The following is a 17,932-nucleotide window of genomic DNA, read 5'->3' on the forward strand; positions in this document are numbered from 1 at the left end:
TGGTAATATATAACATAAAACCAAGCGCATATGATAATATTTCCACATTTAATATATAATTTTATATTTCTTTCATAAGAATCCATATTTGTATTATACCGTAACGATATAATAATCCAACTATACGGCAGGTAATAAATAAATATTTGCCTGCCTCCAAAAATTAACGATAATATATGGAAACGATTTGTTATTCTATATATAATAGAAACTTGACTTTTGTTTCAACGATATTATCTAAAAAGCGTATATTCCTATTATCCGCGGAGCCAAGTCCCGTGTTCTATAGAACTGAGAAACAAATTTGTACGGATAATAATATACTTTATTGTATGTAACCAATATAAACATAATCCGAAATAAATATTTCGAATAATGCGGGAGGTCGGCAACCACTGCCTACCTATAGTAGTTTTTGAACCCGCTGTCGTCAAAGCGGGTATTTTCAATTCCGTTTGCCACCCAACATACGGGCTATTCTCTTATATATTAAGAGATTATATGAACATTTCATTTTTTTTTCCATTATTCATATATAATATGATTATTTTTTTCTTTATACATATAATACATATTAATTTTCATATGTTTATTATTTAATTTACTCATATTATTGCCAAATCATATGAATACATAAGTTTTGAACAATATGAGAGGTCGGCAACCACTGCCTACCTATAGTAGTTTTTGAACCCTCTGTCGTAATTCCGGTCGTTTACACTACTATACCCTCTCCCTATAATGGCTTTTCTCTATAATACTAAGAGAATGTGGGAATATTTCAGCATTTTTTTCCTTATACATATAATAATTAATCATTTTCATATGTATATTATTTAATTTACTCATATAATTCCAAAATCATATGAATTCATAAGTTTTGGAACAATATGAGAGGTCGGCAACCACTGCCTACCTATAGTAGTTTTTGAACCCTCTGTCGTAATTCCGGTCGTTTACACTACTATACCCTCTCACTATAATGGCTTTTCTCTATAATACTGAGAGAATGTGGGAATATTTCAGCATTTTTTCCCTTATACATATAATAATTAATCATTTTCATATGTATATTATTTAATTTACTCATATAATTCCCAAAATCATATGAATACATAAGTTTTGAACAATATGAGAGGTCGGCAACCACTGCCTACCTATAGTAGTTTTTGAACCCTCTGTCGTAATTCCGGTCGTTTACACTACTATACCCTCTCACTATAATGGCTTTTCTCTATAATACTGAGAGAATGTGGGAATATTTCAGCATTTTTTCCCTTATACATATAATAATTAATCATTTTCATATGTATATTATTTAATTTACTCATATAATTGCCAAAATCATATGAATACATAAGTTTTGAACAATATGAGAGGTCGGCAACCACTGCCTACCTATAGTAGTTTTTGAACCCTCTGTCGTAATTCCGGTCGTTTACACTACTATACCCTCTCACTATAATGGCTTTTCTCTATAATACTGAGAGAATGTGGGAATATTTCAGCATTTTTTCCCTTATACATATAATAATTAATCATTTTCATATGTATATTATTTAATTTACTCATTTAATTGCCAAAATCATATGAATACATAAGTTTTGAACAATATGAGAGGTCGGCAACGGTCTTTCCTCTATAATACTAAGATAATATGGGAATATTTCAGCATTTTTTCCCTTATACATATAATAATTAATCATTTTCATAAGTATATTATTTAATTTACTCGTATATAATTGCCAAAATCCTATGAACACATAAGAGAATACAATATGAGAGGTCGGCGCAACCATAATATAGTAGTTGATGACGAGGTGTTTGGCAACTTGATACAATTCTTTAAAGTCTTTATATCAAAAATTATATGATAGGACAATATCATATGCGTCACTAAATTGATGACGAGGTGTTTGGCACTTGAACAATTCATTAAAAGTTTTATATTAATTATATGATAGGGACAATATCATATGCGTCACTAAATTGATGACGAGGTGTTTGGCAACTTGACACAATTCATTAAAATTCTTTATATTAATTATATGATAGGGACAATATCATATGCGTCACTAAATTGATGACGAGGTTGAATTGCAAACTTACACAATTCATATAAAGTCTTTATAATAATTAAAAAAAAAAAATATAATAAGAGGACAATATCATATGCGTCACTAAATTGATGACGAGGTGTTTGGCAACTTGACACAATTCATTAAAGTCTTTATATTAATTATATGATATGGACAATATCATATGCGTCACTAATTGATGACGAGGTGTTTGGCAACTTGATACAATTCTTAAAGTCTTTATATAATTATATGATAGGGACAATATCATATGCGTCACTAAATTGATGACGAGGTGTTTGGCAACTTGACACAATTCTTAAAGTCTTTATATAAATTATATGATAGGGACAATATCATATGCGTCACTAAATTGATGACGAGGTGTTTGGCAACTTGACACAAATTCATTAAATCTTTATATTAATTATATGATAGGGACAATATCATATGCGTCACTATAATTGATGACGAGGTGTTTGGCAACTTGACACAATATTCATTTAAAGTCTTTAATATTAATTATTATAGATAGGGACAATATCATATGCGTCACTAAATTGATGACGAGGTGTTTGGCAACTTGATACAATTCTTTAAAGTCTTTATATCAAAAATTATATGATAGGGACAATATCATATGCGTCACTAAATTGATGACGAGGTGTTTGGCTACAGGAAAAAATCATTTATTTATCGAATCATCAAGCAAAGGATAAGCTTCAGTGGATCGCAGTATGGCAGCTGCTCAACCACTTACAACACCTTGCCTGTTACAAAAGTCGTTTACAATTGATTCTAGGCTTTGTCATTGTATTAAATAATGCTTTTATATGTAACTAGCGCCGGGCATCAGGTGATCGAAGATCCTCCTAATTTACTATGTTACAAATTACATTGGCATCACATCCATTGTCGTTTATAAAATAAATTATAAACTTTAAATGGTTTAGAAGCCATACAATGCAAATTGCCCCTTATTTATCATTGCAGTCCAGCACGGATACGACCTTAGAGGCGTTCAGGCATAATCCAACGGACGTAGCGTCATACCACTGTTCGCTCGAACAAGTATTGTGCCATTGGTCCGTACCTGCGGTTCCTCTCGTACTACGCAGGAATGCTGTCGCAACAACGTTTTGTCATTAGTAGGGTAAAACTAACCTGTCTCACGACGGTCTAAACCCAGCTCACGTTCCCTTGCATGGGTGAACAATCCAACGCTTGGTGAATTTGCTTCACAATGATAGGAAGAGCCGACATCGAAGGATCAAAAAGCGACGTCGCTATGAACGCTTGGCCGCCACAAGCCAGTTATCCCTATGGTAACTTTTCTGACACCTCTTGTTAAAAACTCTTTAAACCAAAAGGATCGATAGGCCGAGCTTTTGCTGTCCCTGTGTGTACTGAACACCGAGATCAAGTCAGCATTTGCCCTTTTGCTCTATGTGTGGTTTCTGTCCGCACTGAGCTGGCCTTGGGACACCTCCGTTATTATTTGAGAGATGTACCGCCCCAGTCAAACTCCCTACCTGGCAATGTCCTTGAATTGGATCATACCTGAGTAATTGGAGTTATACCAAATTTTCAAATCAAAAATACATAAATGCATCGTTTTATTAAAGAATTTGTTTGCGATTATATAACAAACTCGTGATACTTTGATCAAGAAGCTTGCATCAAAACCCAATACCATAAGATATAATAAATATATCCGTATAATGGCTAGGAAATGATACACGTTCCATTTAATCAAGTAAGTAAGGAAACAATAAGAGTAGTGGTATTTCATTGACGATACCAAACCGAGGTCTAATATCTCCCACTTATTCTACACCTCTTATGTCTCCTTACACTGCCAGATTAGAGTCAAGCTCAAAAGGGTCTTCTTTCCCCGCTAATTATTCCAAGCCCGTTCCCTTGGCTGTGGTTTCGCTAGATAGTAGATAGGGACAGTAGGAATCTCGTTAATCCATTCATGCGCGTCACTAATTAGATGACGAGGCATTTGGCTACCTTAAGAGAGTCATAGTTACTCCCGCCGTTGACCCGCGCTTACTTGAATTTCTTCACTTTGACATTCAGAGCACTGGGCAGAAATCACATTGTGTCAACACCCGCTAGGGCCATCACAATGCTTTGTTTTAATTAGACAGTCGGATTCCCCAAGTCCGTGCCAGTTCTGAATTGATTGTTAATTGATAATCGTTATAATTGATAAGAACTAATTGGTTTAACCCAAATAGTATTCTTAAAAATTTTAGCAAGAAAGTTCCACAATTGGCTACGTAACTAAACTATCCGGGGAACAAGTAACTAACATAAATGCTAGAAACTCTATTTACCCAGAACGAGCACATAAACCATGTTATTGTTTCCCAATCAAGCCCGACTATCTCAATCTTCAGAGCCAATCCTTATCCCGAAGTTACGGATCTAATTTGCCGACTTCCCTTACCTACATTATTCTATCGACTAGAGACTCTTCACCTTGGAGACCAGCTGCGGATATTGGTACGGCCTGTTGAGAAGTTTGCGTGTCCCCACCATAAATTTTCAAGGTCCGAGGAGAAAATATCGACACAACAGTATATGTCATGCTCTTCTAGCCCATCTACCATATCTCTCTGCGAAAGACTTCCATGGTAGTACGGCTATAAAACAGAAAAGAAAACTCTTCCGATATCTCTCGACGGCTTCTTTATGGTCGTTCCTGTTGCCAGGATGAGCACGAGGCCCATATTTAATAACAAACGGATACTCAACAGGTTACGGAATTGGAACCGTATTCCCTTTCGTTCAAAATTATTCAAGTGTATTATATTCGCTTTGTTTATATAGTTAGGCATTTTTGTTTTACTTGAAAATTTTCGGCTTTCGCCTTGAACTTAGGACCGACTAACTCGTGATCAACCACTGTTCACACGAAACCCTTCTCCACTTCAGTCCTCCAAGGTCTCATTCGATTATTTGCTACTACCACCAAGATCTGTACCAATGGCAGCTCCATGCAGGCTTACGCCAAACACTTCTACGCATACCATTGTACCTTCCTACTCACTAAAGTTTCAAAATTTATATCACAAGTAATATAAATCATCTACTTTAGCGGTAATGTATAGGTATACAACTTAAGCGCCATCCATTTTAAGGGCTAGTTGCTTCGGCAGGTGAGTTGTTACACACTCCTTAGCGGATTTCGACTTCCATGATCACCGTCCTGCTGTTTTAAGCAACCAACGCCTTTCATGGTATCTGCATGAGTTGTTAATTTGGGCACCGTAACATTACGTTTGGTTCATCCCACAGCGCCAGTTCTGCTTACCAAAAGTGGCCCACTGGGCACATTATATCATAACCTTGAACTTCATATCAAGAAAGTTAAGGTTCTTACCCATTTAAAGTTTGAGAATAGGTTAAGATCGTTTCGACCCTAAGGCCTCTAATCATTCGCTTTACCAGATAAGATTATTTTATATAATATTAAAATGCACCAGCTATCCTGAGGGAAACTTCGGAAGGAACCAGCTACTAGATGGTTCGATTGGTCTTTCGCCCCTATACTCAATTCTGACAATCGATTTGCACGTCAGAACTGTTTCGGTCTTCCATCAGGGTTTCCCCTGACTTCAACCTGATCAAGTATAGTTCACCATCTTTCGGGTCACAGCATATATGCTCAAGGTACGTTCCAGTTAGAGGCATAAATAATATAAATATACATTATACATAACTATATAGAACGCCCCGGGATTGTGTTAATTAGCTATAAATAGCTAAAAAACTAATCCCATTATTAGTCAAGTTAATTACGCTATTAGGTTTACATCCCAATAACTTGCACATATGTTAGACTCCTTGGTCCGTGTTTCAAGACGGGTCCCGAAGGTATCCTGAATCTTTCGCATTGTTAATCATACAAGAGCATATAATAAACACAAAAATCAATGATAATTATGCCATTATATAATTCCGAAAAATTAACGCTCTGTAATAATATAAATCTATCAGCACTTTATCAAATTAATAACATTTATTCTGTGTTAAAATGCAAGCAATTTAATTGGAATAAACTATAAGTTATATTTTATGATAAATTTGGGATATGCTAATAGATTACAATGTCCTTATATGGAAAAAATGCACATTATTCTTAATAATATTATTTAAATATTACAATTTTAATGATGAATTTTCCATAACGGATATTCAGGTTCATCGGGCTTAACCTCTAAGCAGTTTCACGTACTGTTTAACTCTCTATTCAGAGTTCTTTTCAACTTTCCCTCACGGTACTTGTTTACTATCGGTCTCATGGTTATATTTAGTTTTAGATGGAGTTTACCACCCACTTAGTGCTGCACTATCAAGCAACACGACTCTTTGGAAACATCATCTAGTAATCATTAACGTTATACGGGCCTGGCACCCTCTATGGGTAAATGGCCTCATTTAAGAAGGACTTAAATCATTAATTTCTCATACTAGAATATTGACGCTCCATACACTGCATCTCACATTTGCCATATAGACAAAGTGACTTAGTGCTGAACTGTTTTCTTTTCGCTCGCCGCTACTAAGAAAATCCTTGTTAGTTTCTTTTCCTCCCCTAATTAATATGCTTAAATTCAGGGGGTAGTCCCATATGAGTTGAGGTTGTATATATAACTATATTTTGCCATAAATTCTTTATATATAAATGATAAAACAATCAATTAAATTCGTTATAAATAGTTCCAATAGTTCTTGTAAGCAAAGTTATTTTTTATCCATTTAACGAACCAACGAAGAATAATAACATAACCAAGTTTTTTTTTTTTCGAATCATTAATAAGAGACAATTCTAGATGAAAAATATTTCAATTTTTTATGCTAGACATTTCTCAGTATTATTTGATTGAAAAAGAAAATATTTCTCTTCGTTTTTCACATTCAAATGTGAGATAATGTTTTTCATTTCTTTTTTAATATTATGAATAAAATCATTATTTAATCCAATAATATACCATATGCTTATAAAAAATTTATAAACAACTTAATTAGCATAGTCTTACAACCCTCAACCATATGTAGTCCAAGCAGCACTATAAAATTAATTAAAGTACATAACAGCATGGACTGCGATATGCGTTCAAAATGTCGATGTTCATGTGTCCTGCAGTTCACACGATGACGCACAGTTTGCTGCGTTCTTCATCGACCCATGAGCCGAGTGATCCACCGCTTAGAGTTTTATAATTCATTTTTATATAATGTCAATATTGTTTTTATTGAAAGAAATTAAAAATACACCATTTTACTGGCATATATCAATTCCTTCAATAAATTTATTTTTATACCTAAAATAAATGTTGCGAAATGTCTTAGTTTCATATAAGCATTATGTATCATAATAATCTGGTTATGGTTTGCTATTTTGGGTGACACATACTGCAAAATTTATATAAAACATTAACCTGATGGATGACAGGTACAAACATTGTATATTTTAGGTTGTTGCATTAGCCAACGTATGCTCATAACATAGATGAACAATACATATTCGCAACGCGTGTATATTATGGTCCATATACACACAAACTTATTTCGATTACCACATTCAAAATTATTTTAATTTTAATTCGACTTCCACTTTCGAATTTAGTTTAGTTTCTTCGATTTCCATTTTCGAGAATTTGTTTTTATAGGAAACGCCGTTGTTGTAGTAAGTACTGCCACAAATACGCACAACAACATTAATAATGTTAAAGTCTTTTTATGAGGTTGCCAAGCCCCACATATAAATAAAATAAAAGCCATCTACATTTTATTTTCACTTTAACTTTTGATTCCGTAGAATCATTTTGTAATATTTTTATTTTGGTAAATTGTATTTATTTGTATTATAACAAATGTTTATTAACGGTAAGGATATTATACAATAATGATCCTTCCGCAGGTTCACCTACGGAAACCTTGTTACGACTTTTACTTCCTCTAAATAATCAAGTTCGGTCAACTTTTGCGAAACAACCGTAACACGCAAGGCGTCACAGTGATCACGTCCGGAGACCTCACTAAATAATTCAATCGGTAGTAGCGACGGGCGGTGTGTACAAAGGGCAGGGACGTAATCAATGCGAGTTAATGACTCACACTTACTGGGAATTCCAAGTTCATGTGAACAGTTTCAGTTCACAATCCCAAGCATGAAAGTGGTTCAGCGGTTTACCCGGACCTCTCGGTCTAGGAAATACACGTTGATACTTTCATTGTAGCGCGCGTGCAGCCCAGGACATCTAAGGGCATCACAGACCTGTTATTGCTCAATCTCATTATTGCTAGACGCAATTTGTCCATTTAAGAAGCTAGTGTCCTTATAATGGGACAAACCAACAGGTACGGCTCCACTTACATAAACACATTCAAACACAATAAACATTTTACTGCCACCATGAATGAAGGCTACATAAGCTTCAGCACCATAATCCTGAAGATATCTATTTAATATATTTGAGTCTCGTTCGTTATCGGAATTAACCAGACAAATCACTCCACGAACTAAGAACGGCCATGCACCACCACCCATAGATTCGAGAAAGAGCTATCAATCTGTCTTACACACTTATGTTCGGACCTGGTAAGTTTTCCCGTGTTGAGTCAAATTAAGCCGCAGGCTCCACTCCTGGTGGTGCCCTTCCGTCAATTCCTTTAAGTTTCAGCTTTGCAACCATACTTCCCCCGGAGCCCAAAAGCTTTGGTTTCCCGGGAAGCGACTGAGAGAGCCATAAAAGTAGCTACACCCAATTGCTAGCTGGCATCGTTTATGGTTAGAACTAGGGCGGTATCTGATCGCCTTCGAACCTCTAACTTTCGTTCTTGATTAATGAAAACATCTTTGGCAAATGCTTTCGCTTAAGTTAGTCTTACGACGGTCCAAGAATTTCACCTCTCGCGTCGTAATACTAATGCCCCCAAACTGCTTCTATTAATCATTACCTCTTGATCTGAAAACCAATGAAAGCAGAACAGAGGTCTTATTTCATTATCCCATGCACAGAATATTCAGGCATTTGAAGCCTGCTTTAAGCACTCTAATTTGTTCAAAGTAATAGTACCGGCCCACAATAACACTCGTTTAAGAGCACTAGTGCAGGTTTTTAAATAGGAGGAACATATGAAAAAATACAAGTATTTAATCACATATAAGAACTCCACCGGTAATACGCTTACATACATAAAGGTATAGTACTAACCACAATTGTAAGTTGTACTACCCGTATGAAGCACAAGTTCAACTACGAACGTTTTAACCGCAACAACTTTAATATACGCTATTGGAGCTGGAATTACCGCGGCTGCTGGCACCAGACTTGCCCTCCAATTGGTCCTTGTTAAAGGATTTAAAGTGTACTCATTCCAATTACAGGGCCTCGGATATGAGTCCTGTATTGTTATTTTTCGTCACTACCTCCCCGAGCTGGGAGTGGGTAATTTACGCGCCTGCTGCCTTCCTTAGATGTGGTAGCCGTTTCTCAGGCTCCCTCTCCGGAATCGAACCCTGATTCCCCGTTACCCGTTGCAACCATGGTAGTCCTAGATACTACCATCAAAAGTTGATAGGGCAGACATTTGAAAGATCTGTCGTCGGTACAAGACCATACGATCTGCATGTTATCTAGAGTTCAACCAATATAACGATCTTGCGATCGCTTGGTTTTAGCCTAATAAAAGCACATGTCCCATAAGGTTCATGTTTTAATTGCATGTATTAGCTCTAGAATTACCACAGTTATCCAAGTAACTGTTAACGATCTAAGGAACCATAACTGATATAATGAGCCTTTTGCGGTTTCACTTTTAATTCGTGTGTACTTAGACATGCATGGCTTAATCTTTGAGACAAGCATATAACTACTGGCAGGATCAACCAGAATAATGTTTTTCCTTCATATTCCATTCATATTTTTTGAATCGAAATAAGCAATATAATAGATATATGGATTTTTCACTTTATATAATTCCATGATTTTTATTATATTGAATAAAATTCAATATTTCGCCTTTGGGTAAAATTTTAAATATATATTTATAAGTAAAATATCCATTCGATTACGGCCATTTTTATATAGCATTCGTAATCCATAATTTCATTTTTAATTTATACTTGTTTTACCAATATAACAAGAATTTCATATAATTATTGTAATATATATGTTTCTATAATTATATCTTTTTATATATACATATTTCATTATAAAATATCATTTTATTTCCAACATACATAATTATTGTATCCACACATGTACAATTTTTGTTTAACCAATATAAATATTAAGTTAAATCATTTGCATTTTGAAGATAAATTTAAAATTTATCTCTTTTCATATATCTCTCTGGTAATATATAACATAAAACCAAGCGCATATGATAATATTTCCACATTTAATATATAATTTTATATTTCTTTCATAAGAATCCATATTTGTATTATACCGTAACGATATAATAATCCAACTATACGGCAGGTAATAAATAAATATTTGCCTGCCTCCAAAAATTAACGATAATATATGGAAACGATTTGTTATTCTATATATAATAGAAACTTGACTTTTGTTTCAACGATATTATCTAAAAAGCGTATATTCCTATTATCCGCGGAGCCAAGTCCCGTGTTCTATAGAACTGAGAAACAAATTTGTACGGATAATAATATACTTTATTGTATGTAACCAATATAAACATAATCCGAAATAAATATTTCGAATAATGCGGGAGGTCGGCAACCACTGCCTACCTATAGTAGTTTTTGAACCCGCTGTCGTCAAAGCGGGTATTTTCAATTCCGTTTGCCACCCAACATACGGGCTATTCTCTTATATATTAAGAGATTATATGAACATTTCATTTTTTTTTCCATTATTCATATATAATATGATTATTTTTTTCTTTATACATATAATACATATTAATTTTCATATGTTTATTATTTAATTTACTCATATTATTGCCAAAATCATATGAATACATAAGTTTTGAACAATATGAGAGGTCGGCAACCACTGCCTACCTATAGTAGTTTTTGAACCCTCTGTCGTAATTCCGGTCGTTTACACTACTATACCCTCTCCCTATAATGGCTTTTCTCTATAATACTAAGAGAATGTGGGAATATTTCAGCATTTTTTTCCTTATACATATAATAATTAATCATTTTCATATGTATATTATTTAATTTACTCATATAATTCCCAAAATCATATGAATTCATAAGTTTTGAACAATATGAGAGGTCGGCAACCACTGCCTACCTATAGTAGTTTTTGAACCCTCTGTCGTAATTCCGGTCGTTTACACTACTATACCCTCTCACTATAATGGCTTTTCTCTATAATACTGAGAGAATGTGGGAATATTTCAGCATTTTTTCCCTTATACATATAATAATTAATCATTTTCATATGTATATTATTTAATTTACTCATATAATTCCCAAAATCATATGAATACATAAGTTTTGAACAATATGAGAGGTCGGCAACCACTGCCTACCTATAGTAGTTTTTGAACCCTCTGTCGTAATTCCGGTCGTTTACACTACTATACCCTCTCACTATAATGGCTTTTCTCTATAATACTGAGAGAATGTGGGAATATTTCAGCATTTTTTCCCTTATACATATAATAATTAATCATTTTCATATGTATATTATTTAATTTACTCATATAATTGCCAAAATCATATGAATACATAAGTTTTGAACAATATGAGAGGTCGGCAACCACTGCCTACCTATAGTAGTTTTTGAACCCTCTGTCGTAATTCCGGTCGTTTACACTACTATACCCTCTCACTATAATGGCTTTTCTCTATAATACTGAGAGAATGTGGGAATATTTCAGCATTTTTTCCCTTATACATATAATAATTAATCATTTTCATATGTATATTATTTAATTTACTCATTTAATTGCCAAAATCATATGAATACATAAGTTTTGAACAATATGAGAGGTCGGCAACGGTCTTTCCTCTATAATACTAAGATAATATGGGAATATTTCAGCATTTTTTCCCTTATACATATAATAATTAATCATTTTCATAAGTATATTATTTAATTTACTCGTATATAATTGCCAAAATCCTATGAACACATAAGAGAATACAATATGAGAGGTCGGCGCAACCATAATATAGTAGTTGATGACGAGGTGTTTGGCAACTTGATACAATTCTTTAAAGTCTTTATATCAAAAATTATATGATAGGGACAATATCATATGCGTCACTAAATTGATGACGAGGTGTTTGGCAACTTGACACAATTCATTAAAAGTTTTTATATTAATTATATGATAGGGACAATATCATATGCGTCACTAAATTGATGACGAGGTGTTTGGCAACTTGACACAATTCATTAAAATTCTTTATATTAATTATATGATAGGGACAATATCATATGCGTCACTAAATTGATGACGAGGTGTTTGGCAACTTGACACAATTCATTAAAGTCTTTATATTAATTATATGATAGGGACAATATCATATGCGTCACTAAATTGATGACGAGGTGTTTGGCAACTTGACACAATTCATTAAAGTCTTTATATTAATTATATGATATGGACAATATCATATGCGTCACTAAATTGATGACGAGGTGTTTGGCAACTTGATACAATTCTTTAAAGTCTTTATATCAAAAATTATATGATAGGGACAATATCATATGCGTCACTAAATTGATGACGAGGTGTTTGGCAACTTGACACAATTCATTAAAGTCTTTATATTAATTATATGATAAAATATGGACAATACACAATATAATCATATATGATAGGACAATATCATATGCGTCACTAAATTGATGACGAGGTGTTTGGCAACTTGAACAATTCATTAAAGTCTTTATATTAATTATATGATAGGGACAATATCATATGCGTCACTAAATTGATGACGAGGTGTTTGGCAACTTGACACAATTCATTAAAGTCTTTATATTAATTATATGATATGGACAATATCATATGCGTCACTAAATTGATGACGAGGTGTTTGGCAACTTGATACAATTCTTTAAAGTCTTTATATCAAAAATTATATGATAGGGACAATATCATATGCGTCACTAAATTGATGACGAGGTGTTTGGCAACTTGACACAATTCATTAAAGTCTTTATATTAATTATATGATATGGACAATATCATATGCGTCACTAAATTGATGACGAGGTGTTTGGCAACTTGATACAATTCTTTAAAGTCTTTATATCAAAAATTATATGATAGGACAATATCATATGCGTCACTAAATTGATGACGAGGTGTTTGGCAACTTGACACAATTCATTAAAATTCTTTATATTAATTATATGATAGGGACAATATCATATGCGTCACTAAATTGATGACGAGGTGTTTGGCAACTTGACACAATTCATTAAAGTCTTTATATTAATTATATGATAGGGACAATATCATATGCGTCACTAAATTGATGACGAGGTGTTTGGCAACTTGATACAATTCTTTAAAGTCTTTATATCAAAAATTATATGATAGGGACAATATCATATGCGTCACTAAATTGATGACGAGGTGTTTGGCTACAGGAAAAAATCATTTATTTATCGAATCATCAAGCAAAGGATAAGCTTCAGTGGATCGCAGTATGGCAGCTGCTCAACCACTTACAACACCTTGCCTGTTACAAAAGTCGTTTACAATTGATTCTAGGCTTTGTCATTGTATTAAATAATGCTTTTATATGTAACTAGCGCGGCATCAGGTGATCGAAGATCCTCCTAATTTACTATGTTACAAATTACATTGGCATCACATCCATTGTCGTTTATAAAATAAATTATAAACTTTAAATGGTTTAGAAGCCATACAATGCAAATTGCCCCTTATTTATCATTGCAGTCCAGCACGGATACGACCTTAGAGGCGTTCAGGCATAATCCAACGGACGTAGCGTCATACCACTGTTCGCTCGAACAAGTATTGTGCCATTGGTCCGTACCTGCGGTTCCTCTCGTACTACGCAGGAATGCTGTCGCAACAACGTTTTGTCATTAGTAGGGTAAAACTAACCTGTCTCACGACGGTCTAAACCCAGCTCACGTTCCCTTGCATGGGTGAACAATCCAACGCTTGGTGAATTTTGCTTCACAATGATAGGAAGAGCCGACATCGAAGGATCAAAAAGCGACGTCGCTATGAACGCTTGGCCGCCACAAGCCAGTTATCCCTATGGTAACTTTTCTGACACCTCTTGTTAAAAACTCTTTAAACCAAAAGGATCGATAGGCCGAGCTTTTGCTGTCCCTGTGTGTACTGAACACCGAGATCAAGTCAGCATTTGCCCTTTTGCTCTATGTGTGGTTTCTGTCCGCACTGAGCTGGCCTTGGGACACCTCCGTTATTATTTGAGAGATGTACCGCCCCAGTCAAACTCCCTACCTGGCAATGTCCTTGAATTGGATCATACCTGAGTAATTGGAGTTATACCAAATTTTCAAATCAAAAATACATAAATGCATCGTTTTATTAAAGAATTTGTTTGCGATTATATAACAAACTCGTGATACTTTGATCAAGAAGCTTGCATCAAAACCCAATACCATAAGATATAATAAATATATCCGTATAATGGCTAGGAAATGATACACGTTCCATTTAATCAAGTAAGTAAGGAAACAATAAGAGTAGTGGTATTTCATTGACGATACCAAACCGAGGTCTAATATCTCCCACTTATTCTACACCTCTTATGTCTCCTTACACTGCCAGATTAGAGTCAAGCTCAAAAGGGTCTTCTTTCCCCGCTAATTATTCCAAGCCCGTTCCCTTGGCTGTGGTTTCGCTAGATAGTAGATAGGGACAGTAGGAATCTCGTTAATCCATTCATGCGCGTCACTAATTAGATGACGAGGCATTTGGCTACCTTAAGAGAGTCATAGTTACTCCCGCCGTTGACCCGCGCTTACTTGAATTTCTTCACTTTGACATTCAGAGCACTGGGCAGAAATCACATTGTGTCAACACCCGCTAGGGCCATCACAATGCTTTGTTTTAATTAGACAGTCGGATTCCCCAAGTCCGTGCCAGTTCTGAATTGATTGTTAATTGATAATCGTTATAATTGATAAGAACTAATTGGTTTAACCCAAATAGTATTCTTAAAAATTTTAGCAAGAAAGTTCCACAATTGGCTACGTAACTAAACTATCCGGGGAACAAGTAACTAACATAAATGCTAGAAACTCTATTTACCCAGAACGAGCACATAAACCATGTTATTGTTTCCCAATCAAGCCCGACTATCTCAATCTTCAGAGCCAATCCTTATCCCGAAGTTACGGATCTAATTTGCCGACTTCCCTTACCTACATTATTCTATCGACTAGAGACTCTTCACCTTGGAGACCAGCTGCGGATATTGGTACGGCCTGTTGAGAAGTTTGCGTGTCCCCACCATAAATTTTCAAGGTCCGAGGAGAAAATATCGACACAACAGTATATGTCATGCTCTTCTAGCCCATCTACCATATCTCTCTGCGAAAGACTTCCATGGTAGTACGGCTATAAAACAGAAAAGAAAACTCTTCCGATATCTCTCGACGGCTTCTTTATGGTCGTTCCTGTTGCCAGGATGAGCACGAGGCCCATATTTAATAACAAACGGATACTCAACAGGTTACGGAATTGGAACCGTATTCCCTTTCGTTCAAAATTATTCAAGTGTATTATATTCGCTTTGTTTATATAGTTAGGCATTTTTGTTTTACTTGAAAATTTTCGGCTTTCGCCTTGAACTTAGGACCGACTAACTCGTGATCAACCACTGTTCACACGAAACCCTTCTCCACTTCAGTCCTCCAAGGTCTCATTCGATTATTTGCTACTACCACCAAGATCTGTACCAATGGCAGCTCCATGCAGGCTTACGCCAAACACTTCTACGCATACCATTGTACCTTCCTACTCACTAAAGTTTCAAAATTTATATCACAAGTAATATAAATCATCTACTTTAGCGGTAATGTATAGGTATACAACTTAAGCGCCATCCATTTTAAGGGCTAGTTGCTTCGGCAGGTGAGTTGTTACACACTCCTTAGCGGATTTCGACTTCCATGATCACCGTCCTGCTGTTTTAAGCAACCAACGCCTTTCATGGTATCTGCATGAGTTGTTAATTTGGGCACCGTAACATTACGTTTGGTTCATCCACAGCGCCAGTTCTGCTTACCAAAAGTGGCCCACTGGGCACATTATATCATAACCTTGAACTTCATATCAAGAAAGTTAAGGTTCTTACCCATTTAAAGTTTGAGAATAGGTTAAGATCGTTTCGACCCTAAGGCCTCTAATCATTCGCTTTACCAGATAAGATTATTTTATATAATATTAAAATGCACCAGCTATCCTGAGGGAAACTTCGGAAGGAACCAGCTACTAGATGGTTCGATTGGTCTTTCGCCCCTATACTCAATTCTGACAATCGATTTGCACGTCAGAACTGTTTCGGTCTTCCATCAGGGTTTCCCCTGACTTCAACCTGATCAAGTATAGTTCACCATCTTTCGGGTCACAGCATATATGCTCAAGGTACGTTCCAGTTAGAGGCATAAATAATATAAATATACATTATACATAACTATATAGAACGCCCCGGGATTGTGTTAATTAGCTATAAATAGCTAAAAAACTAATCCCATTATTAGTCAAGTTAATTACGCTATTAGGTTTACATCCCAATAACTTGCACATATGTTAGACTCCTTGGTCCGTGTTTCAAGACGGGTCCCGAAGGTATCCTGAATCTTTCGCATTGTTAATCATACAAGAGCATATAATAAACACAAAAATCAATGATAATTATGCCATTATATAATTCCGAAAAATTAACGCTCTGTAATAATATAAATCTATCAGCACTTTATCAAATTAATAACATTTATTCTGTGTTAAAATGCAAGCAATTTAATTGGAATAAACTATAAGTTATATTTTATGATAAATTTGGGATATGCTAATAGATTACAATGTCCTTATATGGAAAAAATGCACATTATTCTTAATAATATTATTTAAATATTACAATTTTAATGATGAATTTTCCATAACGGATATTCAGGTTCATCGGGCTTAACCTCTAAGCAGTTTCACGTACTGTTTAACTCTCTATTCAGAGTTCTTTTCAACTTTCCCTCACGGTACTTGTTTACTATCGGTCTCATGGTTATATTTAGTTTTAGATGGAGTTTACCACCCACTTAGTGCTGCACTATCAAGCAACACGACTCTTTGGAAACATCATCTAGTAATCATTAACGTTATACGGGCCTGGCACCCTCTATGGGTAAATGGCCTCATTTAAGAAGGACTTAAATCATTAATTTCTCATACTAGAATATTGACGCTCCATACACTGCATCTCACATTTGCCATATAGACAAAGTGACTTAGTGCTGAACTGTTTTCTTTTCGCTCGCCGCTACTAAGAAAATCCTTGTTAGTTTCTTTTCCTCCCCTAATTAATATGCTTAAATTCAGGGGGTAGTCCCATATGAGTTGAGGTTGTATATATAACTATATTTTGCCATAAATTCTTTATATATAAATGATAAAACAATCAATTAAATTCGTTATAAATAGTTCCAATAGTTCTTGTAAGCAAAGTTATTTTTTATCCATTTAACGAACCAACGAAGAATAATAACATAACCAAGTTTTTTTTTTTTCGAATCATTAATAAGAGACAATTCTAGATGAAAAATATTTCAATTTTTTATGCTAGACATTTCTCAGTATTATTTGATTGAAAAAGAAAATATTTCTCTTCG

The 17,932-nt window shown here is 34.7% G+C and overlaps 4 non-coding genes across 4 annotated transcripts; all 4 read right to left on the minus strand.

The window, feature by feature from the left end:
• Positions 1-2,774: 2,774 nt before the first annotated feature.
• LOC120285460 lies at positions 2,775-6,737 on the minus strand. The gene has a single exon (XR_005544726.1). It is a non-coding gene; the product is annotated as a large subunit ribosomal RNA (ribosomal RNA).
• A 394-nt stretch (positions 6,738-7,131) lies between these two features.
• Positions 7,132-7,310, minus strand: LOC120285466. The gene has a single exon (XR_005544731.1). It is a non-coding gene; the product is annotated as a 5.8S ribosomal RNA (ribosomal RNA).
• Positions 7,311-7,999: 689 nt separating this feature from the next.
• Positions 8,000-9,994, minus strand: LOC120285449. The gene has a single exon (XR_005544715.1). It is a non-coding gene; the product is annotated as a small subunit ribosomal RNA (ribosomal RNA).
• A 3,714-nt stretch (positions 9,995-13,708) lies between these two features.
• Positions 13,709-17,669, minus strand: LOC120285461. The gene has a single exon (XR_005544727.1). It is a non-coding gene; the product is annotated as a large subunit ribosomal RNA (ribosomal RNA).
• Positions 17,670-17,932: the final 263 nt, after the last annotated feature.

Source organism: Drosophila simulans, unplaced genomic scaffold, assembly GCF_016746395.2.
Source record: "Drosophila simulans strain w501 unplaced genomic scaffold, Prin_Dsim_3.1 Segkk19_quiver_pilon, whole genome shotgun sequence".
NCBI classification, from domain to species: Eukaryota; Metazoa; Arthropoda; class Insecta; order Diptera; family Drosophilidae; genus Drosophila; species Drosophila simulans.